Raw genomic sequence first — 26,332 nt, forward strand, 5'->3', positions numbered from 1 at the left:
CAAGCACTTCGAAACGTGAGAGGAAAGGTGTCTCACGAATATCAAGCACCTCGAAATATGGAAGCAAAGGGGATGTACGATAATCAAGCACCTCGAAACGTGAGAGGCGAGGAAACTCACAATAATCAAACATTCCGAAACATGAGGGGCAAGGAGACTCACGATAAGCAAGCACCCCGAAACATGGAAGCAAAGGAGATGTAAGATAATCAAGCACCCCGAAACGTGAGAGGTAAGGGGCATCACGATAATGAAGCACACCGAAACGTAAGATGCAAGGGGTCTCATGATAATCAAGCACCTCCAAATGTGGGAGACAAGGACACCCACGATAATCAAGCACCGCAAAACGTGTGAGGCAAGTGGCCTTACGATAATCAAGCATCCCGAAACATGAGAGGCTAGGGGCCTCATGATATCAAACACCCCGTAACGTAAGAAGCAAGGGTCCTCACGAAAATGAAGCAGCTCGAAGCATGGGAGGCAAGGAGATTCACGATAATCAAGCACCCCAATAGGTGAGAAGCAAGGAGATTTACGATATTTAAGTAATTCAATGGGAACAGAGTTTATTACGTCCACCTCTTTTTTCCTGATCAACGCTAAAATTAAATCTAATTTTTATCAGTTACGACCTTAAAGCTTACAATCAATGTCACTAATGAATGTGCCTTGTTGAAACAGATAACTTCCATTGATATGCAATTTTTCTAAAAGCAGCTAATATTAGAGGATTTTGGTCCTTCTTTAAGTCCTAATGTCCTTAAAGTGACCTTCAAGGTCAAATTGAACCAATGACCTTTATACATATTTGATCGTAAAATATCCCGCTTTATTATTTTTTAATTTGAAAAAAGGGGCTAAAAGGTAGAGATGTTATATTTTTTAATAGATAAAACATATGTATCCCATTTTACGTCTTTATCAATCTTAATTCACGTCCATTTTTTTTAATACTGTCATTTCTATCTCATCTTATCCTTTATATACCCACTTTAATATTTTTCTATCTGTCTTTCGATCTAAATGCCTGTCTATTTTTGACAAATTCCTTTTCTCTATCTCATCCTATCCTACGTCTATTAACGTCTCTAATTTTCTGTCTCTTTGTTAATATAAATTTACTTCTATTTTTTTAACCCCACTTCTCTATCTCATCCTATCCTTTATCATTAATCCACTTTAATCTTTTACTATCTTTCTGTCAATCTATATTTCCGTATATCTTTTTTAATTTCTTCTGCTCTTTTCTATTCACGTCAATTCTGTTTTCAAAATAGCTATAATCGTAAAAGAAAGGAATGCATTGGAATTTAAAGTTTATTTTTTAGGGTTCTCACGATTTACGGACATCTTGACTGTACATACGCATGTAATTTCGAATAAGCTTTTATAAGAAAAATTTTAGATTTAGAAGATAGAATGTAAACCTGGAAAAAGGGCTATTATAGAGACAGTTGGAGTGCCCCAGTCTGGTCAGCATGAGTGTCACAGTGCTGATACACGCGGATGCTAGGGACTTTTGGGTTTCTTCAAAAGGTAATACATTTTCGACAGTAAAGTACCGAGATTCTGGAGAATTTTAAGTGCGAAAACGGTCGTATATAAAACAGAGTGGCCGAACAAGCCTCCCACGGTGACAGTATTGGTACTCTCGGTGCTTTCCACGACTTTTCCATGAATGTGGCAATTTTGAAGAGTGTGCAATGAATTGCTGTGATAATTGGCTACAATTGGGCCAGTGCGTTCTTCAACTCTCAGAAATCTTCCTCGGAGGTGATGAAATAGTCACTCCTTTCCTCTGGAGAGATTAGATACTTTTCAATCGCTAAACTAAATTTAGGTCACGCGCTTTTTCAACCATAAATAGATGCGCCTCATCTTTGAAATTGTAGAATGTATTAAAGTTAGTATACGCGTAATTCGCAGCCAGGCATTTCCACATAATCGTTTTTATAAATTTAAAAATGAACTCAAATTAATGTTAAAATTCCTGTTCAAAGACTTATTTGTATTTTAGCATTCTTTCACTTTCTGACGTTTTAACATTCACTTGACAGAAACCTGCTTTGAAAATTAGATTCCTTGTAGATCGAACCTCGGACACGTTACAGCCAACAGAGTTCAGAAACATCTGTCGGTTACAGTAAATGTCGTATAGAGAAGTCCTCGTTACCGACGAAAGCGTAGGGAGAGACAGAACCGAAGAGGGTAATCGACAGTGCTGAAAGTTGCGTAGATTGGGAAGGATTTTTCCACGCGCGACTGCGAGTAGCAGCGTCTGGTCCCGGGGTCGCGCAACGTCAGTAGACAGGGGAAAAGCTGCACTGTGAGAACGAAGCAGAATCCTTTCAAGAGAAGCAGTGGGACAAGTAGTCTCCACCCCGAAAATGGAAGGGTATTCGGAAAAAGACGCACTGTGGATGTTAATAGGTGAGATAAGATGATTGAGAGAAGGCGTAAGAGGAAAAAAGCAGATGGAGGGTATCAGAGAGCAAATGAGAATTAGAGAAGCTAAATGCGAAAAGGAAATGAAAGAGCTGAGGAACAACGTAGAAGGGTTTGAGCGAGTAGTATTGTTAGTAAGAAAGGAGGAAAATGTGGAAGTGAACCACGTGGTAGAGGAAATTTGCGTGTGGATGAAAAGAACATACCAGAGGCTAGAGAAGATAAAGAAAAGGTGAGACATGGCAGTATGTAGTAGAAAAGAGGATGAGCAGAAAGTAGAAAGCAGAAATCTGGGAGAGGATGGAGCACATGATAGAAGAAAAAGTGGAAGAGCGTAGGAACGAAAAGGAAATTGTGGCTGCTAGAAAAGGGATAAGGGCAATGGTGATGAGAATATAGAGAAAATAGAAATGATATTGCAGTAAGAGGGTTGAAGCTAAGGAGCGGGAAAGAAAGAGAGGGTGTGGAAGGACTTCTACATAGCATAGGGGGGGGGGGTCAGGGCAAGAGAGGTAAAGTTCGGCTGGAGGAAGAAAAGGGGAATAAAGTGGCGGTCACGGAATTAAAGGACAGGGAAGACAAGTTAGAGGTCATGCGAAATAAGAATAGGATAAAGGAGAAGGGAGTTCTTATCAACTACAATTTAACGTGAAAGGAAAGGGATATACAGAGAATGATGAACGGCAGGGCTAGGAGGGTGATGAGTGAAGGTTGCACGACAAATCTAAGGTATACGAAAATAAAAATAGAGGGGAAAATGTGGGTGTGGAGCGAGTAGAAAGAGGTATCGAAGGTAGTGCAGGGGGACTTGTTTCGTAGAAAGATGGGAGGTGGGGATAAAGCATGAAGGTGGAATAGTGAAGATGCTATACTGGAATGCAGCAGGGGTCAAGAAAAAATTTGAGTATTTCTGAAGGCTTATCCAGGAATTTGGCATTGTGGGACGAGAATGGAAAGGGAAAGGGGCCTCTAAAGGAGGGTGAAAGTTTTGAAAGAAGATCGAAGGACAGAGTAATAAATAAAGAGGGTAAGGTTCTAAGATACTGGATGGAGGATAAAGGAAGGGCAGTGAAGAATTGTATGGTAACAGGAAACCAAGGGGGATAATACCCGTACGTCAGTAAGATGGAGGTAACGTTGATAGATATAATATGTAGCCATGCCAAAGAAGGCGCTAGAAAAGTATCAGGAGCAATTAGCAGAGGTACGTTTGATGTGTAAGAAAAAAAAAGCAGGAAAAGCAAAAAAATCTAGAAGGGGATTTAAGAATTATTAAGACAGAAGGGGCCGTAAGGAAGATAATAAATCGATTTAGGAAACGTAGTTTGGGAATAAGTGAGAAGATAAGGAGTAAGTAATGCAGGACATTTTTTTAAATAATCATTTCTGGGCGGAGATTCTCGGAAGAGAGATGAGGAGATTAGAAGAACAAAGAAGGTAGGTGGATAGAAGCTGAATGACGAGGAGATAGTGAAACAGATAAGGAAGTTGAAAAGGTGTAAGGCAGCAGGGCTGGACGAGGTAGAGAACGAAGTATGGTTGTTTAATACACAAGATGTAAGGGAAAGTCTAAAGAGGGGAGATATTACCAAGAGGGGGAAAGAAGGGGTTGATCGTTTCACTGTATAAAAAAAGGGGATACGGAAAGGCAGAAAAATTATAGAGAGATTACGCTAATGAATGCGGTGAAAAAGGTTTACGTGATGGTGTTGGCGAAAAGACTGCGGAAGAATATATAGAGGAAAGGAATATTGCCAAAAAAGCAGGCAGGCTTTAGGGAGAAAAGGAGCACTATCAATACTTATTACGTCTTGCAGCATGTGGTGAATTTAGAAGTAGCGAAGAAGGGTTTTGAAAGTGTACGCATTTTTTGTGGATATCAAAGGCGCGTTCCCTTTGGTGGATAGGGGAAGGTTAAAGGAGGCGATGACGGAGAGGGAATTGGAGAAGGGCCTGATATAGAGGGTATAGGTGGTATATGAAGAGGCTTTGAAGGATATGATGAAAATGTTTGGAAGATATATGGATAAGAATCGTTTAGAGATAAATGTGGTAAAGTCCAAGGTTATGATGTTCAGGAAAAGAGGTGGAAGAGATAAGGGAGGTGACTGAAGGGGAAGGGAAAGACGGTGCAGAAGATGAAAGAGTTTGTGTACGTGGGCTGCCTGTTTTGAAGAAATGGCAGAGTGAAGGGTCATACAGAAGAGAAAGAGTGAAAAAGGCACATGTTGTGATAAGGAAGGTGTGGGGGCTGGGAAGGAAGCTTTTTGTAGACGATTTTTGAAGGAGAATGAATTTGTTTAAGTCGCTAGTAATAAGTGTCTTAATTTATGTAGTGGACGTATGTGGGGGGGGGGGGGGGGGGGGGGGGGGTAAGGTGGAAGGAAAGTGAAGGGAAAAATAGGATACAGGAGAGTTATGATAAGTCGATACTGAAGTTGGCAAGTAATACACCTAATTATATTGTCAGAAGGGAGACAGAAAGAACGAGTTTAGAATTTATAACGGGGAGTCGAGCGCGTAAATACGAGGAGAAATTTTTAGAATATGGAGGTTAAAAAGGAAAGATGAGGTTAAAAGGAAAAAGTATTTTAGAACGAATGAACTTCATATGGATGAAGTAAAAAGAATTCATGAGGAAGGAAGGCAGGTATATGAGATGGTTAAGAAAAACGGCATGGAGAGAGAGAAGGCAGCAGGGGTTAAGAGAATAAGAGATTCAAGGTTTAACAGGAACTATGCGTGGATTATTTCAAGAGAAAGGGCGCAATATTTGTGCGAGAAAGGAGAGAAAGGAAGTCATGAGCTTATGGCGAGGATGAGATATGGGTGAATGGACGTTTTGAATAGGTTTTGGATCTCTAGGGAGAAGAGTATGTGTGAATTGTGCTCGATGATGTATATGTCTTGCGATTCGCGCTCGACTATGTATTTATCTCTCGCTATGCGCTCAGTATTTTACTTTATCAACATTAGTTGATAAGCAATGTAATTTGATTATTGTGAATTCCTTATTGTTAAAGCTCCTCTGGCTTCAACAAACACATTCTCATTACGTATCTCGTCCTTCGCACTTGATTTTGTCCAAATTGCAAACTTTTTAAAATTATGTTCATCCCTATTATATCAAATGTATATTATATTTACTTCTGTAACTCGGTCTAGGGCTGCTCATTGAGATATTGCAGAATAAACTTCAAATTTTATTCTCAATGATTACCTCAATATTTATTTTTTATTTTGCCGTAAATTTTATTCTTAGCTACGCGGAAACATGCATAATTTCAATAAATTTATATAATTACAATCCATAATGTGCATTGACACTGAAAAATACGTATTTTTATTGCTTTGTTTCATAATTTACAAGCCCGATCGCGTGCTCGAGCGCGCCTGTTTTCGTCATTTGAGATATTTTGCAAGTATTTCTGAATTTCCTTTTGCAGTTTGGGCTAACTCAAAATAAAATTTAGGATATTTAAATTAGATAAAAATCAAACTTAAAACCCTTTTTTAAAGTCCAATAATCAAGTTGATGTAAGCAATTCCTGAAAATAAATTCAAGAATCTAACGACCAAATTTGGACAACCACCACAAAATGTTCCCATTGCAATATGAAAAAAGGAACATTTTCCTCCTCTCCTTTCCCTGTATGAGTGCCAAAACGTTGGTAATTTGTGTTTTTGTTTTTCATTGTGATTTGAAAAGGAAGGGGATTTGGTTGGTTTAAGGGGAAAGGAGAGCAGGAAAATATTCCTTTTTTCAGATTACAAGGGCACTTATGAATCCGTCTTTCAACCACAAATTGAATCTTATTCTCAATACCCACTTCAAAACAAGCAGATCTGAAATCAATTTTTCAATCCCTGCCGACATCAGTTCGAATGGATTAGTGTGAATTCGAAACCAAACCGAATGAATCACACACTAAACAGAAACAAACGTTCACTCTCTCTAAGTTAACTGGAAACCAATCTTTTAATCCTTTTCAAACCTTGCGCTTAATCTACATAACCTACATTTGAATTTTTTTTGTATTTGAAAAATCTTTTTATTGGGTTAGTTAAATTTGGCCGAAGATAATCTCCCTCTTTAAAAGCCTTAAAATTTACTTCGTTTTCACGTTACCCTGACCGTTTTAAAGATAATCACAAATTTTGATTTTTTTAATATGTAAAATTTGTTTACTGATATACTATACTTTTTTTATACATTTTTTATGGAATCATTTTAAAAATTCAGAGCATTTTCCCTAAGGAATTTCATTACAAATTTATGGTATTTTCCCTAAGGCGGAATGATATTATGTTATAACTTAAAATCATCTTAAATTTGTGGAATATTAATAAAAAAGCAAGGGCTACAACTTGACCGTTTTAATGGAAAACCAAAGCCTTACACTCCAACAGAAACCTCCTTGTAGAATACAACAGCGTCAAAACATCTAAACATACGATAATACTTCAAGAATTTTCAGAAAATGTACCTAATCTACGTGGATAATTAAACGTAATTTCTGGAAAGATTTCCTACATTCAGTAAGAATCATTCAATTCCCCAAATTTTTGGGAATATTTCCAAACTTTGGGCGAATTTTTCTCGATTTTTTAAAGAATTATAAGAACTTTTAGGAAAATTTCCAAAAATGGTAGGGAAAATGATTTTCCCAAACGAAAATGTGAATTTTTCCCTACTAAAAATTAAGAAAAATTCCCGAAATTGTTTACAGTGTAATTAACCCCTGTGTGTCCAACCAAGGAAATTATTGTTGCAGTACAAACGGGGTACCTGGATACACATATATACAGATTTATAGCTAAAAGTCGGCTGTAACTTAAAATAATTGTGGGTATTAGATGCATATTGATTTATTTATTGTTAATGACAATCTTTTAACACAAATACATCTATAATTGTATACACAATGAGCTTTGTAACACAAGGTCGGGTATTCCGCAAACAGCCAGAGCGTACCCCAGTAACAAGCTTTGAATAGATAAAAATTAGTTTTTTCAGATTTCAGTGTAAAAGTGAAGATTATTCTATTATTTTGAATTTGCAATTTTCCATCTGTCTAAAATGTCATTATAAGAACAGGATGTCTCAGAAACTAATTTATTTCTATTTCGATAGTGGCCGCCGCATAGGTTCCTATTTCCCAAAAGAGAACGTGTTAATATATTTCATTCTTTGTAATTGTACTTACAGATAACCTCACGGAGACGTCGACTATTCCCCAGAAGCAGAGCTGCCAGATTGAGCCTGAAATTTACCCCCACCATATCTACCGTTTGGGAGCCGCAAAACAGAAGGTGCATGATTACCACTGTGAGTTCGTGTGTAAGCCGAAAATGCACGATTCGACTCCGGTTTTCTGCTGTACGATGATTGTCGATCTGAAAGCTTCGGAAGACTTCGGTGGTCGTCTATTTATATCTCGATCCCCATTTGAAAGAAATGGAAGAAATTGGCGAATTTAATGTTTCGCGTGACTCTTCATTTCATGCATGAGTCGATTTTGAGGTTATGTTTTTCAGGTGTATATAGTATAAATATTGTTACTACTATGTATATTATTGATGTTAATACTATAATTAGAAAATATAAAGTTAATTTTAATTAATAGTTGATTAACTTTTAATGGAAATAGTTAAACTTTTAACTAACACAATTAGTTTTCTGAAAAAAAATTTGAAAAAGACGATGAATTTTCTTGTAGTTAAAAGAAATTAATTTTTAAACCAAAACAAAAAAAATCTACAAAATAGTTATATTTTCAGAAAAGAAAATTTTCAACTAATTTGATAAATTGTCAACCAAAAAAAAAAAACTAAATTTTTAACAAAGCAGTTCCACTTTCTAACAGAAAAATTGAAAAAAATAGTTGAAATTCTTTAAAAGTGCTTTAAATTATTGAAATTAATTGAAAATTCCTTGAAATGTTTTAAAACATCCTAAAATATTTAAAATCCTTTCAAATCTCTTGAAATTTTGCAAAGCTCTTGAAAATTCCTTGCAATTTTAAAAATACCTTGAAATATTTTTAATTCTTTAAAATCACATACTAAATAATTGAAATAAATTGAAAATTCCTTAGGATCTAGTAAAATGTCCTAAGTGTATCAAATCCTTTAAAATCTCATATTAAATTACTGTAATTAATTGAAAATTCCTTAAAACTTTTTAAAATACTCTCAAATGTTTCGAAACCTTCAAAATCTTTTGAAAAATCTTGACGTCTTTTAAAGATTTTTAATGTACTTTGGAGTTTTTTTAAACAAGCCTGATATATTTATTAAAATTCTTTGAAATTCCTTTAATTTTTAAAAATGAATTTAAAATTCCGTGAAATCTTTTTAAACATCGTCAAATATTCCAAATCCTTAAAAGTCTGTTGAAATCTCTTGAATTTTTTCAAGCTCTTGAAAATTCGTTGAAATTTTAAAAATGCCCAGAAATATTTCAAATTCTTTAAAATCTCATATTAAATTACTGTGATCAATTAAAAATTCTTTGGAACCTTTTAAATACTCTCAAGTATTTTGAAACCTTCAAAATGCTTTCAAACACCTTGATACTTTCTAAAGATTTCTAAAGTCCTAGGAATTTTTTAAATAACTGCTAAAATTGTTAAAATTCTTTGAAATTCCTTGAAATTATAAAACTAAATTGAAAATTACTTGACATATTTTAAAGCCATCACAAATATTAAAAATCTTTTGGAATTTCTTGACATTTTTTTAAGCTTTTGAAAATTCCTTGAAATTTTGAAAATTTCCTGAAATATTTCAAATCCTTCAAAATATCATATTAAATTACTGTCATCAATGAAAATTCCTTGGAATCTTTAAAATTTTCTCAAATTTTTCAAATCCTTCAAAATCTTTTGAAATGCCCGTGACTTTTATAGGATTTCTAAATTACTTTGGAATTTTTAAAAATAAGCCTTCTAAACATTTTTTAATTTTTTGAAATTCCTGTAAATAGTACAAATAAATTGAAAATTCTTAGACATCTCTTAGACAATCTCTTAGAGTTGTCCAATTGAAAAATATGCCTTTAAATTTTGAACGCATTTAATTTCTTTATTATTATTAATTTTTTATAAACAAAACTTCCAAGTTTACAATTTTTAATGTGAAGACTTGAATCCCGTCGAGTTGAAAATTATTCTTATGGAATAGTTGAAAATTTTTGAAAATTAAATTTCGAAACCTTTGAATTTTTATTGATTCCATCTTCAAAACTCTAATCTACAAACATTTCAATATTTAACGTTTTGAAACTCTTCTCTTTTTTTAAATTTTAATCTGAAGCTTTAGAAAATTTCCAAAGTAATCCAGAAATCCTTAAAAAAAGTCAGAGGAATTTCAAAAGATTTTGAAGGATTTGAAAAATTTGAGATAATTTTAAAGATTCCAAGGAATTTTCATTCATTACAGAAATTTAATATGATATTTTGAAGGATTTGAAATATTTCAGGGAATTTTTATAATTTCAAGGAATCTCAAAGAATTTTAACAATTTTAGCAGAGTTATTTAAAAAAATTCCAAAGGACTTTAGAAATCTTTAGAAGGTGTCAAGGTGTTTGAAAACATTTTTAAGGTTTCAAAATACTTGAGAGTATTTAAAAAGGTTCCAAAGAATTTTTAACTGATCACAGTAATTTAATATGAGATTTTAAAGGATTTAAAATATTTCAGGGTATTTTTAAAATTTCAAGGAATTTTCAAGAGCTTTAAAAAAATTCAAGAGATTTCAAAAGATTTTCAAAGATTTTGAATATTTGAGCATGTTTAAAAAGATTTCACTGAATTTTTAATTCATTTTTAAAAATTAAAGGAATTTCAAAGAATTTGAATAATTATATCAAGGTTGTTCAAAAAACTCCAAAGTACTTTAAAAATCTAAGATTTCAAGATTTTTCAAAAGATTTTGAAGGTTTCGAAATATTTGAGAGTATTTTAAAAAGTTTTAAGGAATTTTCAATTTATCAAAGTAATTTAATATGAGATCTTAAAGGATTTAATACATCTTAGGACATTTTACTAGATTCTAAGAAATTTTCAATTGATTTCAATTATTTAGTATGTGATTTTAAAGGATTTAAAATATTTTAAGGTATTTTTAATATTTTAAAGGATTTAAAATATTTTTTTGTTTGCTTTGGTTTAAAAGTTAATTTCTTTTAACTACAAGAAAATTAATCTTCTTATTCAAATTTTTTTTCAGAAAAATAATTGTTTTAGTTAAAAGTTTAACTATTTCTATTAAAAGTTAGTCAACTATTATTTAAAATTCATGCTACATTTTATAATTATAATATTAACATTAATAACATATATAGTAGTAATGATATTCATACTATATACACCTAAAAAACATAACCTCAGAATCGACTCATGCATGAAATCAAGAATCACGCGAAACAATAAATTCGCCAATTTCTTCCATTTTTTTCAAACGGGGATTGAGATATTAGAAGACCACTAAAGTCTTCTGAAGCTTGCAGATCGACAATCATCGTACAGCAGAAAACCGAAGTCGAATCGTGCATTTTCGGCTTACACACGAACTCACAGTGGTAACCATGCACCTTCTGTTTTGCGGCTCCCAAACAGTATGTATGATGGGGGTAAATTTCAGGCTCGATCTGGCAGCTCTGCCCAGAAGTGTTCATATTTTGACACTATTTAATCACTTCTAATAAGTTCACAAAATATGTGTAATAAATTGTTTTAATTCCTTCATGTGGAATATAAATTTTGAAAATTTGATTTTAATAAATTCAAGTCCGCCTCTCTAGACTTGCACTTTTCTGTTCCCGTCGGGGAACAGATGCTGGACAGCAATTTAAATTTCATCGCTTTTGTTAAATTTTGATGAGGGATAACGCTTATTAAATCTCACTGGTGCTGGAATGCTTAGTATTTATTTCATTTTTGTTGCAACAAACGGAGATGATAAATATCTTGGATGGTATACGGGTACCTGGTTGAACACCCTAGGGTTAAGTCAGAAATCTTGACTATTTTTAAATTGGAACTTTTATTTGAGAATTTGGAACCAATGGCGTTAAGGGACTACACCTGAAGTTAACCGAAATGCATGTACTTTTTCGATCGTGCGCTTAAGCGCGTGTGTTCTGAAAGGGTCTTGCGTGAGATTCAAATTCAGTATCAACTCAGTGACTGCCCAATAAGGAATCGGGTCCTCACATCTCTTCATTACATTTTACTAGATGGTGCGAGATATTTCGATATTCGATATGTGTGATCTTTTTTAGTATAGGATTTCTTGTTTTATTTTTAAGCTTGTTTTTTACGATTAAAACAAAATCTCATCGTTCTGTCTCAAAATTATTAACCGCAAAATGGAATTTTTTATTTATGTTTTAATTATATTTTGTGGTGTCCAAATTTAAATTTTCGTTTTTTCTAGAAAATTAAAAAATTTTCAAGGAATCTGTATTATCATCAAGAATAAGCGAAATTCTTAGCGTATTTTCAAACTAGATAAAGCTATGAATTATAAATTAATCCAAAAATTTTTTGAAGTTGTTATGATAATGTTGTAGTGCATTTAAAAAACGTTTCTCTTCTTGTGGGTTTTTTCATATCGTGCGTTGCTTGCAAATAATGTTCAAATATTGAAAAAACATTTTTTCAACAATTTTGAAAATGCTAGTTTTTAAATTTTTTTATCAAAAATAGCTGTTTAAGGAACTTGTCATTTTTATTTAATGATTAAAAAAATGAGCCACAGCTCAATCCTACCGGATTATTTTTTCGAAAGTTAGGGTAATGTACCCAATTGTTGGCAGTTTAAGGCGAACTTCAGGCTTTAAGAAAGAAATTTATGTTAAAAATTGTACCTGAGATAAATTTAAGACTAATATATACAGTGCTAACATTATGGCCCTTCCTTTTCGTTTTGTGATTAGAGGGCAACGCAAATAATCTTGTACATATCCGCTTTTTATAAATTTTAAAGCAATTTTTTGTACATGTCAGCGTCACATCGTTTTGCACCTCAAATCTGTAGGTTCGCGTAATGTTTCATTAATTGAACGCTAACCTGAAAACTGGTTATAAAACAGTTTTTTTCTCTCTACACTATACAAATCAGCCTTATTATTATTTAACGCAATTTCAGAAGGGTAGAAAATTACATCCAAAAACTCTTTTTAAACATGTAAATCAGGCAGTAAGTTTTTTGGACAGACTAGTTGTGAGTGATACATTAGACTGATTTGCGGTTAAGGCTACATCGCTTAGTTTGGGAATTTACTCTTATTTCTAAATAACACACATCACTAAATTTAATTACTTACTCAATGCTTTTAAGTACAGCTCCAGTAATTTATTTTAAAATAATGTTTTTGACTTTACTAAGGACTTTTATCCTAACTTTTACAAAACAGCAAACGAACATACCCATACTTTTTCCTATTTCCAAGAATAGAAATCATTGCAAGAACGTACAACGCAATTCTTGCCAGGAGGTGCCAAGAATTGCATACAGTGCTTTAGATTGCAAATTTATTGGCAACCCTATTATTTATTAAATAAATTAGAATTAAATATTAGTTATTTTGTTATTAACAATTTTAACATTTCCTCGAAATGTCACTTCCGTTAATTATAAAGTTGCTAGGGATAAATTGAAAACTGCAATTATCTAAGGATTTTTTTAGTAACCCTGCAAATTCTTGGCAGCCTGGCAACAAGGATGAATTTTTAAATTTCAGAACATACAAGTTATCGTTTTGCATAAAATGAATGCATAATATTACGCAAAAATGTCTGCACAATTCGAAAAGATAAAAAGCAAATTTCTCTTTATCTATATTCTCTTATTATGTCATAAAAACTAGAGAATTGGGGGGGTGAGGTCGCCAAGAATTCGTGCTGTTACCTAATCGGGCCCCGACTGAAAATTCTTATATAGCTCTCTATATAGGATCCTACATAGGGTCCGATATGTTTCACCTGTAGGTGCCACCTATAGGAAATGGCATAGGATCCTAGATAGGTGCCTGTTTAGGACCCTCTCTAATAAGCTACCTAATCTTACGTAAATAATGGTGCAGAATGTCATGTCTATTTGTAGATGATCCTGGAGCAACAAAAAACTTCTGCACAGCCGTATGTAACATAGAACACTACTGCGAAACTGGATAGAGTCCTATACAAAAAAAATATACAGGATCCTATGTAGGATCCTATACAGGAACCTATATGGGATCCTATGTCATTTCCTAGAGATGGCAACTATAGTTTAAACATATAGGACCCTATGCAGGATCCTATATAGAGTCCTACGTAGGTTCCTATATAGGAACCTATATAGGATTGCTCAGTAGGGGCCTGCAGACTACAAATTTGTATATCTTTTTATGGTACACAATTTTAGTCTATTATTTTTTTTTCTTATTTTGCATAGTTTGACCGCAAAATGGAATTTTTCATTATTTTTTGTGCGATCAAAATCGGAATTTTCTGTTTTTCGACATAATTCGAAAACTTGTCATGATAATCTTCTAATAATTTAAAAATATAAATTTTTCTCTTTACTTGTGTACGTATCTCGCGTTTTCTGGCTTAAAATCATTTTCGTTTGGTTTTTTGAATTTTGAAAATGCTTTAACTCTGATCATCTTTTTTTATCAAAAAAAGTAGTGAGAAATTTTTCGAGTTTTCCTGTACAGCGAATAGCCGTCCATAGAATTTTTAATTCTTGAAAAAAATGGTCTCCACATTTTTTAAAATGCTCTGACGTTTTGCATATTTCTTCAAAATAGTTGGTTAATGAACTCGTTCTTCCTTTTTAGGCCTGAAAACATTGTGCCAAAACAGAATCCAATCTGATTAATCTTTCGAAAATTATCGTGTCTACAGTATACAGAAAGACATACAGGCAGACACAGTCACCTTCGTAAAAATAGTTTTTTCTGACTCAGGTGTTCTCAAAACTTGGAGATTTGATGAAAACGGAAAGCCAAATGAGAACGTAAACATGTAATTTATAAATAAAATTTTTGAATTTTGATGCATAAATAACAATCGAACGCCTGTATACAACCATTCTTTATACAAATTTAAATAAGTCGAAGAAATAATTGGAAGTTTAAAAAAATTCAAAGTTAATTAAAAATTTGAAATGCTTTCAAATAATTTAAACTAAGTGTCTACGCGTATCGTCTAAATCCGGCTATTCGTAGCAAAATTTTAGCGCCAATAATTCACGGCCTAATTTGAAACTAAATATAGATTTTGGCAGATTTCGAATAGAAAGTTTAGAAGCTTTCTAAGGATTTTGAAAGGCTTCAAAAGAATAAAAAACATTTCCTAGAATGAATATCATTTCTTCAATTTGACAAGATTTAAAAGAAAATTCGAATAATTTAAAAGGAGGTTTAGAATTAAATTTTGAAGCATTTTAAGAATGTTTAAACTATTCAACAAAAATAGAAATATCACTTTTATTCGAAACCACTATGTTATGAGCATATTACACTCCCAGAAAAATTAGCACTAAGATAGGCCTTTAATATACCGCCCAGCTAACGACAGTTAATTAGTTCCAAACGCCATTGCACAGTCGAACGAACGACCTTCAATAATCTGCAATTACGTCACAAAGTGTTATAAATGTAAATCCTAGTACACTAAAAATCATGGAAAAAGCAGACCAAAATGCCACCTCTCTACATAAATGAAGAAGTGAAAATAGCAAATCTAGATTTAGCGCCTCAAAAATGTAAGAATTAAGTCAGTGATCATCATGATTATCAAAAAACCTTCACTGCATAGGACGTCCTCGCACTATTTCGGCAAAGGGCTACCGAGTGCTAAATTTTCAGTGTAAACACAAAAATGAACCCTACTTGCTGAAAAGGAACCCAAAACGATAAATGAGCTCTAAATGATACCACACTTGGGATTCGAAAGGATCTCAAATGTAATTGATCCTATTCCTAAAGAACCTATTTTTCACTTTGCGCACTTGGACATTATTTTTAATTAATAACACAATATTTACCTTAAAGCACACATGTCATCGAACTATGATGGACATAGCTTAATGAAGATCAAGACATTACAAAATATTATCGCAAATAAAGAGATATAATGAATTGATAAATATCATTTGCAGGTTATGTAGCAAACTTGTAAATATAAAGTCTTATTCATATCAGTGCTCCTAATCTTGCAAACTTTTTGAACTGCGCTTACGTCGTGCCGGCAATAGGATTGGTTACTGTTGGCGCGCTGACTTTGATTACTGTCGATATTCAAATTTGATATTTATAATAAATAATTATTAGGAAATTCATTAACAGTAATTTTTTAATCCTAAAATAAGATTTTCAAGTGACACTTAAAAATTGAATTCGATTTTAATTAAAAAGACGTTATGAATTCCGAGTTCAGAGAAAGAAAGCATTTTTTTAGCACAATGATTAATCTTGTTTCTGTCGAGTTGCTAATTTTAATTGTTTTATTCAGAACAATTTGAACTAAAATAAAATCAATAAAGTTACTAAAAATAAATTTAAAAAATTTTTTTCTGAAGTGAAAATAAAAAACGTTTTTTGCAATAAAATCACAATGTTTTTTCATCTGTCACTCAAACACTCTATTTAAGGATTAATAAATTACTTTTGAAGTATTTCCCAATAATTATTTATTATAAATGAAACATTTGAATGTTTATATAATTTCAGATGCATGCGCTAAAAGCAACAAATTGTGTTACTGGTGCGACGCAAGCGCAGTTCAAAAAGTTCAAACCCAAAATCTTGCATTAACCATTTTGAATTTCTTTCTTTATTTCAAGAGGATAACCTAAGTATATTTTAAACTTTAAAAAGTGTAACCAACAGTATGCGCAATAAAATATTGAGTAATATGTTTGCTGTTACGGGAAGATGTGCAATTACATATGTTACTTTTTAAAAGTACAAATATACTATTAAGAGTAACGTAGGGTTGTTGCAACACCGAATGCAAGAATTAATGTTTCTGAAGCCTCTCTACTTTTATTTAATTTAAAACAGCTTAAGGTCATTGTCATTTTTAAAATATTAATAACAGCTAATTGGCTGAGCTGATCTTAATAGAGCTTGGTGAAGCCTATGCTTCTAAAAGATTTACTTAATAATAAGTAATTACAAAAGTTAATTCATTGTAAATTTAATATATTTCTTATAAAATTATATGAATAATTTTTAAGATTTTTTATAACTTTTAAGAATAGGTTAAAAATGGGTTAGCTAAGTGATGAATTTTCACTTACGATCAATAAAATCGCATTACATTTCCAATTATTAATTGACCAATGATTTTAAATCACGGTAGTTTAAAGGTAGTGTAGACGTAAACCAATTTTGTATTACAAATTCTAAAATTAGTGAACCTTAACAAGTAAGATGAAAAATGAATAAATATTAATATAGTTTGTGTTTGCTTTACCGTCATATTCTGTAAATCGCGAACTTACCAAACCGACTTTGCAAGAAGTTGGCTTGTGAATGGGCCTTTATGCTGTTGTTTTAAAGTGCGCTCTAAGCGAACCCATTTGGGTCTCTACAGGTATCTATTGGAGCTCAAATTCCAAATGACACCAATTTTCATTTGAGCGCAAAATGAGTGAACCCCTAGTTTTTTCTGTGTGTTCAGTCTAACGACGTCAGTGACTGTTCACCGCTGAGTGTAAGCGACATTTCGATTCAGAATTCAACTCAACGATGTTTGTAATAGTTACTGCAGAGAATAAAGATACTGAATAAAATGTACAATTAGCTTAACTAACTCTTAACTAATTCAATGGTTTCAAATAAATCGTCATTTCTTTTAGCGTTGCATTCCTTAAGGAAGAATGTAAATATAACGCTTTCAGTGATATCTTTATCATCGTCATCGTCATTGTAGACAGTTGTACTTTCAGCGTAATTCCTGATAGTTGGCTGATCTCGAGGAGTCAAGAACCAGATCTTGAGAGTTAGAGAATTTAAATAGAACTGCACAATTTAAATTCCAGCTTTGAAGGTGGTGATTGCATCTTCATAAAACTGAGCTGCACAATTTTTTCAACGAAGGGCACCCCAGATATTTCAGATTATTTACATTTTGCACGTACTGATCCAACCAGTTTTTCTTTTCCAATCCTTTAACGTAGACTGCACTAGGGCCACCTAGTGTAACTCGGATTATAATCCTCACTTCTACATAGGATATGTCAACGGAATTCCATTTCAAACCATGGTAATTGCACGACAACCATAAATTTTTACTCTTGTATTTAGCAGGCAGCGAGTCCCAGTAGTAAGGTGGTTCAAACAAGTAGACTACAGGTTGAGCGTCTTCCTGAAGAGGAATTATAGCCAACTCCTTGAAGACAAACTGATTGATGGACTTCTCAAAGCCTTGTACGTCGACGATGAACTCCATATCGATGAAAACTGAACTCTGTTCCTGAAATCACCTCTCTTTTATACCTTTTCTCCCCACCACCACTGGTATTACACTTACTTTCAACACTACCATCTTAAATCAACTTCTTTACGCTATTACTAAGGGGCTGGTACTGAATAACACGATCATGTATAATAATACAGTAGGATGCAGTTTCAGCAGGGAAACCGTTTGCAGATTTAAATTCCAAACGATCGTCCACGGATTCCTGCTTGGGAAACTCATTTTGTTTTGAGCAATCAATGACAGTGAGTGGAGCATCTTCTTTAAAATCACTTTCCTTTAACATTCGTTCAGGTTCTTTACCGTAATATGCTGTCTGAAAATTTGAATACATCTCACACATTAGCGCAAACTGATTATCACTAAAGTCCAGATCTAAATTACCGTATGGATAGCACTGTGAATTGAGTAACACCTTGGCATTGGTTATATTGCAATGATCAAAATGATTAGAATATCTGGCTAGGTTATCATTTTTGCCTGTCTGGAAAACCAGAACAACGGACTGCGGTTTTTCTAACTTAGTAGACGCTTTCACAGTCCATATATGTCTTGAGGTGGTGGGAAGCAGGGGATATTCATACAATTCCCATGAGCGAAAACTGATTGTTGTAAGAAAATCTTTTCCAATAATGTTCAGCAACTGTATCTTTCGCTGATCTGAAGCCACTCATTATGGTATTAATCACTCGACTTCATGAATACTGATCTTAAATTGCTCTTCGTTTCCTGGTTCTTGTCAGGCTTGAGTTCATGCTTTGCGTTTACAACGATCTTTCGATAGTTTTCAGCACATCTTAAGATCATACTGAGTGAAACAGTGACATCAAAGTATCCCTCATCATAAGTATGATGGTTTGTTCCTTTGGGGATGTCGAGCCATCCTACATTCTCCTTAGAATTAATTTGTCCAGGTCTAAGTAAGACATAGTTTTTCATGGTACTAGTGAGGCCGACATTCTTGCAACGATCAATCTCAATACCATTAAGTTCATAGAGAACTCATTAAATCTCACTGGTGCTTGAATGCTTAGTATTTTTTTCATTTTTGTTGCAACAAACGAAGATGATAAATATCTTAAATAGACATGTCAGGTTATTTTTCCAAGAGGTTTGATCTTTAGACCAAGCTGTGTCAAAGAGGGCACGTTCTGAGGTGTTAGGGTCTTGCGTGCTGCTTCAGAACTGGCTTGCATTTGGCATGTTGACGCTCTTACATAGATTCCTTTGCGATTGTACACGATACCCATTATGATGATTTGACGTGTAGTCGTATTGTTATAACTTCTCCTCGAAAATTTACGAAGTCACCGTCATAATCAACTCTGCAGAGCTGAATGCCATATATTGTCTTTACGGCGATTGCAAGGCAAATGACGCGTGACGGCACTTCAATGATCTTATATCCTGGTGCAACAATAGAAAAGAATTCATGAATCGTGTGCACTTGCGATTGTTGATGTAATCCCCTGTAGTGATATTGTACTTAACGCGAAGAGCGTTGACTTTAAGAATAGCCACAGGTATATCAAAAGCATTTGTTTTATTGGCTTCAAAAATAAGTGGTGCAAATCCCAACGGGTGTACAATAGAATCCTCAGATTGAAAATTCACCTTGCGATCATTTTTTATTTTTCTGCGCCATATGCTATTATTTGACTTGATGTTTATTGTAACACCATCAATTGCTAGAGCTTTCTGCACATAACTCTCAATATCTTCGGTTTCATAGCTACCAGTAGGTACGGTTACTACTCGATCATCTACATAGATATTGTTTTTTCCAGTGTCAAAGTTAGGAATCGCATTGAATGTGGGCAATTCAACTAGTCCAAGAGCATATTTCTTATGAGAAGAGAGTTTTATTGGTGGAAAATACTCTGCATTTAGCACAGAAGAGTTTCCTGTTCTCGGCAGAGTGAATGATTCAGCCACATTCAACACTGCCATAGTTTTGATATCTATTATTAGTGTACTTTATCACCCTAGCAACACCTAGGTAATCTACTAGATCCGTTGGTGGACGCAGATTACCGAAACTGTCAAAGCATAGCACATTATCACCGATCTTTCTATAGGTTACCCAGTGGGTAACAGGACCGTGACTATCATCAAGATTGACAATAGCTGACTCAACTTAGCGGGGTCCCTTCACTGGTAGTGGATTACGCATAAACACTGCACGAAAATGTAGAATCTTTATAGATTTAGTATACTTGAACAGATCGGCATTAGTATGTGGACGGTTCAGGTAGCTTCACTACAAGTTTTTTGGGATCGGTCTTAGATGAAGTCCCTCTCCTTTTCGGTAAGGTTTCATGTAAAGACCTAATCCTTTTATGTAAAGCCTTATGTGTAAACCTTTTTCTAGAGCAATAGCCTCTATTGCATTGTTATGGCATTAAGCTTTTTCCAGTTGTCGTTTGGCTGCACTCACATCGTTTACTGCCTAAGCTACACCTGCTGATTCACCAGTGAGAGCGCTGAATGCACTGAGTCCAGCAATAATTGAAATCAGTGCTAAAACACATCCAACTTTGGAAGGTATTAGCAAAACACGTGGCCTTTGCACTTGCTGTTTATAGCCTACGCTTTTGACAGCCTTTTTAAATGCTATTAGCTTATTTTTTGTAACTGGTTTCTTCTTTGAACTGGGTTTCCTTTTCTTTGTAATAGATATCCTCTTTGAAATAGGCATCTTCTTTAACCTTATACCAAGTTTTGCTTTAACATTCATCACTAAGTTATTACCAGTGCTGTAGCTTTCTCGTTAATTCCAGCGACTTCAGAAAAAACACGGTTCCAAGCTTTCCTGGCTAGTATGCGATCTACAGCGTTTCTCGTTTCAACGTTCTCACGATTTCTTAAATATGCAACGTCGTGTTCTTTATACGCTGCATCTAAGGGCTTAATATCAGGATCACCTCTAGCAAATCGTTTAGCTAATTTAGTACCTGGACCACAGTATTGGTAGCCAGACAAGTGCAACTCAAACGACAAATTGTTGATGACTTTGTTGGCCAATCCTTTAGCATGATGATGACGTGTCATTTACCGGTGCATCATCATTCTGCGCTGAACGGAGGTTAGCACGTAACTAATGCAAAACTTATATAAGGTCTGTATTTCTAGCTTTCGCAACAGCCGAGATTAAGATGCGGTTCAAGACACAACCCGTTGAACTTCCGGTGGACTACTTTGACAACCTAGTCCAATTAAAGAAAAAGAGGGTGAAACGTCATGGTAGTCTACTACCAGGTAGTATTCGTGTAGTGTTTTGAAGACCATCAAATTGTCGCGAGAAAAATGCATTACTTACCAGAATCCTACATCCAAACGATTGAAATTTGAGATCGTCTACGTCCACTCAAAATCCCTCAAACAACCAAAGTACAAATTCTTGGAAAGTGTATTAAATAATGTGAAAGGTGTTGAATATTTTACCTACAGTGAGCATCAAAGAGTGATACAACTAAGAGATGCTCAACTAAATTTTATAATTTTATTGGATGATGGTGTATGAGACGCTCATGGTCAAGAGATGCTCAACCAGATTTTATATTCATATTTGATGGTGGTGTATGGATAGACACGCCCATTCTGACATGGGTTATTTCCAATTTTCAGTCATATGTTCAGCATGTTGGAATACTGAAAAATATGGATTTGTTGTCATTGATAAGAATAGCCAACTTAATAAGGGAAGATACAGAAAAGGATTGGACTATTTTGTCTCTTTATAAATACAAGTTGGTTAGTGGAAATGATATCATTATATATTCGGACATCAACACATCAACATGGCATACTTTCACAAAGAAGAGAAGTTGCTCCGTTAAATCGCAAAAGCTAGTGAGGCGATTCGAAGTAAACATCAAATGCTCAAAATGGGCATAGAATCCACCGAAAAGATAATGAGTGAAACGTTAAAGCGAATTGACATGCCAATTCAGAAACTGTTTGACATATATAATCCTTTAACTAAAAAAGAAGTTAAGCAAAAAAGTAGTAATTACAGCCTTATGATTGGTGATAAACCAATTAATTTTGAGAGACAATATATCAAAGTTTATGGTAAACAGTATCTGAAAACTGTTGGTCTGCTTCAACTGCTGTTCAGAAAAGCTCCCAAAGAGTCATCTATAAGCACTGATGATCTAAACAATTACAAGGAAATATTGGTTGCTACACATGCACATAAGAAGCGATGCAGCCCAACTGAAACTATTCGTACCAGCCGAGATATCAAGTAAAAGAACTTTATTGCAAAAATATTCAACGTATCTCACAGACGATCCTCAACTATCGGAGGTTCCCTATCACAGGATATGTTAGCAATAAAAAATGTAATGAGTGAATACGTCTAGTGAAATGACCTTAACGAACTAGTTGATCGTCTTCGTCTACTCCTAGCTTTTCAGGAAGCAGGCAAGACAAGTCAAGACAATAAAATCATATAAATCATCGAGAAACTGCGAGAAGTTGGAATCATATATTAGGAGTGTACTCATAACTCTATTATCAGTATCACGATGAGTATCGACGTGTTTGGACGTCACCTGGATCGAATCGCTGCAGCAAATCGTGGACCGCCTGATGTTGGATTTAAAATCACCTCTGACACACATTACGACGTAGACGGAAAAAGACTTTTTAACGTTAGAGAGGCTAAAGAACAATACGACGCAGTCAATTTTGGGGCTTTTACAGCGCATCATACAAAACGAGATACGCACAGTTTATCAAGTCACATCATCTATGCGAACAGAGATTGACAATAATAATTTGATGATACGTATACTCGAAGAATCAATTAATGAGAAACTGAAAACCCTGCAGATTAACACCCAACAAGATTTGCCAGTACGTAATACTGAATTTATTGCTCAGTTGGACGCTCGATTAAACGCACTCGAGAATAGAAAACGAACAATTGTCGCTAGTCTCAGAACTACATAAACCTACTAGAATTTTCCACGTTGTCACGTGCAAATGCGTGATGTAGATGAGACTTGGCAGGCAGATTTTGTTGAAATGCTACCCTATGCCTTTGAGAATATTCTTGATTAATTTTCATAATTTTATACAATAAGAAAACTTATAATTATTGTTTACAATATTATTTATTCTCTAAATCTTCTAAAATGTCTAAGAGTCGAACGTCATTGTCAGATAGTATGTCATCGTCATTGGCGTCTTTATCCATGGTTTTGATCTTATAATGACCCTAGGCGAGGGTGTCAGTACTGTTCAGAAGTAAGTTTCACTTATCATCAAGCGGGCTAAATGCAACTTTGGTTTGTTTTACAGTTTCGAGATTGTGTAGTCGAGATCGTATAACCTACTGAGTTTTTTTTAATAGAAGAATTTCGCAAGCATTCAACGTTGTCATCAAAATTGATGCTCATCTTTACAACTCCTGCTTTGATTCCTTTGGCTTTTTATAAAAACTCTTTACCATTAACGTGGATGGTATACATCTTACTTCGCAAGCCAACAAATTCTGTAAATATTTCGCTATTTCATTCATCTTTCATAAGGCCGAGAACTTTTCTATTGAATCGCGGTATTCCTAAAACAATGTTTAGTGGGTAATCTGACGTATCAAATTTGTGAATATCTTTCTTCATATCTCTATGAACATCTACACACCTAATTTCATAAATAAAACTGTCTGTGTTAGTATGCAATAATTTACAGCTATTGCCATACTTTTTCCGCATGTAGTCATAGTGAAAGTCATATATGAGAATTTCTGACACCTCCAGCTCTGTAAGCCCAACATAGATTGGTTTATTGAACGTAACCTGTGTTTTTTTCAATTCTATAGCAACGAGATCTTTACTACAAATTTCGCGACTATGGAAGTTGGGCTTTGCTATGAGAGCTTCTTCTCCGTATCGACCCTTCCACTTTGTCACGAGTTTTACATTAACGTAATTAATTGCGTACGTTCTCTATAGTCTTGCCATATACTGCATTGTTCATTTACTTGAATAAATTCTTCTAAAACTCATTTATAGCATTTTCTCTCACTGTCATCGCAGTATTAAAGTCTATGTAACTTTGAAGCCATGTGGATTGATAAAACTAAAGTATTCTGTAAATTTTTATGAGTTTGAATCCATTAGCAAGAGCATGTTTGAGAGCCTGAGAATGAAGAATATACCTTCATTTCGACGAAAGGCTAGTTAGGAATTTCTCGTGGCTAGACCACGGTAATTTCAAGTGTTCTGGACAAAATGGTAGATCATTGTGATCATCATATAGCTCAGGTGGATAGCATAAATCGACTTCTAGTATATAACCAATGGGTGAATCATCCGAAATGTTAAAATGGAAATTTTCAATATTTTTTACCTACTCAAAACCCTCGTTAGGGAGAGATTGCCCCATTGCTTATCCATACAAGTTGTTAGCGTCCAAATATACAATGTATATGATCTCCCTTATTTCAATGAAAACTGCCATTATTTGTTGTTGGGAATGGTGTACCGGTTGGAGCATTGACTCACTCTGCCCTTTTTGCCTAGCTCAGTCATTAGCAGCATATCAACGTTAGTGATAAGTTCAAGTCACACCTTTGTATATTTTAACATGGCATCCCATGTAAAGCCAGGAGAGGTATAATAATGTGCTCGATCGAGTTATTGATGAATCATTTAACGTACTACAGAATTTTTCTTTTAATGGAAGCTGATTTTCTTTCAGTTTTTCACTCGGGTTAAGGTATTCATAGGGAAGAACAACCTTTTTTGTAACAAAATACAATTTTTTCTCTTTCAATACCAAAAAATATGGAATTGTTTTTTTCTCTTTCAATACCAAAAAATATGGAATTGTTGATTTATATTCGGTGAGATATGATGCTAATTTTTCTAATCATGATGCCATGAAACAAAACGACTCTATGAACTTGAATTGTAATTTTGTATGCTGAACATACTTTGTGAAGGAGAGGTACTTTTCTTTTTTCAGAGCGAGCACTGTAACTGTACCTTCATATTGTGTGGAAACATCTCGAATGATGAAGTGAGCATCATATTAACTTAAATCGTGATACACAACAGGTAAGGTGTACGAATATTGATAGCATAAATTACAGCCTGCGTGTGCAACACCACGGTATTGACCGGCGAGGTGACAGTGGTCACGTACTTTCTGCATTGGTGCAGATAGAGCCATTTCACAAATGTGACATGTTGTAACTTCAAGGAAGGCTTCTTCTTGCTCTCGTGTCAGTTTCTGCATGGGAATGGAAGATTTAAGTATCTTGTCACATTCCTTTGCAATCTCTGGTAACTGCAGCACAAACTATTTGGCTTATTCCACATCTTCGGTGCAGGGCTCTTAAAAAGTTAGTGAATCATTGTAACTACACTGAAAAAATTTGCATTAAATTAAGTAGGCTAATTTAATTAGCTGATTTTATTTGAAAGAAGCAAGTATTTTCTTTTTACAAGGGACCGATTTTCTTGAATCAAGAAAATAATAGAATGACGACAACTATTTGAATCAAGAATATATTTACTCCAAGCAAAAAAACTTTTGAGTTAATTTGGTCCATTATAGCTATTTGCGTGAAGTTTAATAAAATGTTGAATTAAGAATATTATATTTTCATGATAAGTAACTAAAATTCTAACAAAATGTTTCTTGATCCAAGTGAATTCATATACTTCTTTTGACTACTATTTTAATGAAACAATGTTCATGTTCTTGAGACGAGAAAATTAATGTATTCAGCGTAGAAATAATTTCTATTAAAATTATCCTTAAATATTTTCCTTAAAATAATTAATAATTTAAAACGAATGTCATATTTACTTTGAAAATACCCTATGCCATCGCACACATACTAAGAAAATTAATATACTGGTGTAAATTAATTTACTTTTTACTGCAGAAATTTACACAGTATGAAGTTGGTTCTCGTCACCGCTAATACATTCTGTTCGCAGAATGGAGTTGGTTCGTAGTGAAAACTCTTTTTCATTATTTTATTTTTAAATACAATTATTTCGAAATTCAATAATATTTATAAAATTTAAAACATTGGTGCACATAACCAATTTTAATTATGCAAATGTACATAGTAATGTGCAACTTTGATAAACTACTAAATTTAGGCTGACACATAAATCAAATCACTCATAAAACTATTTAAAAAGATTCTAAGTTTACTGCGTCGGTAAGTTTTGGTGGTAAGAATTAAAATTTTTTAAATAGATGTGAGAAAAGTGTTTTCAAGGTAACAAAAATCATCCGAATTTAAAAATAATGATAAATATTCCTGCTAAGTACAGGAATTCTTTCTTCAATGAAGAGATATTATTTCTTGGATTTAACTAGATTAAAATTGATTTTTTAAAAGTAAAAAATTTTGTTGTGTGAACCCTA

At 33.8% G+C, this 26,332-nt stretch overlaps 1 long non-coding RNA gene across 1 annotated transcript in view; it reads right to left on the reverse strand.

Annotated features, from left to right (window-relative positions):
- Positions 1-12,884, reverse strand: part of LOC117179119 — a 23,498-nt gene extending 10,614 nt beyond the window's left edge. Inside the window, exon 1 of the long non-coding RNA XR_004467863.1 lies at positions 12,784-12,884. This is a non-coding gene — a long non-coding RNA (uncharacterized LOC117179119). The remainder of the gene's footprint in view (positions 1-12,783) is intronic.
- Positions 12,885-26,332: the final 13,448 nt, after the last annotated feature.

The sequence above is a fragment of the Belonocnema kinseyi genome, chromosome 8 (assembly GCF_010883055.1).
Source record: "Belonocnema kinseyi isolate 2016_QV_RU_SX_M_011 chromosome 8, B_treatae_v1, whole genome shotgun sequence".
Lineage (NCBI taxonomy): Eukaryota > Metazoa > Arthropoda > Insecta > Hymenoptera > Cynipidae > Belonocnema > Belonocnema kinseyi.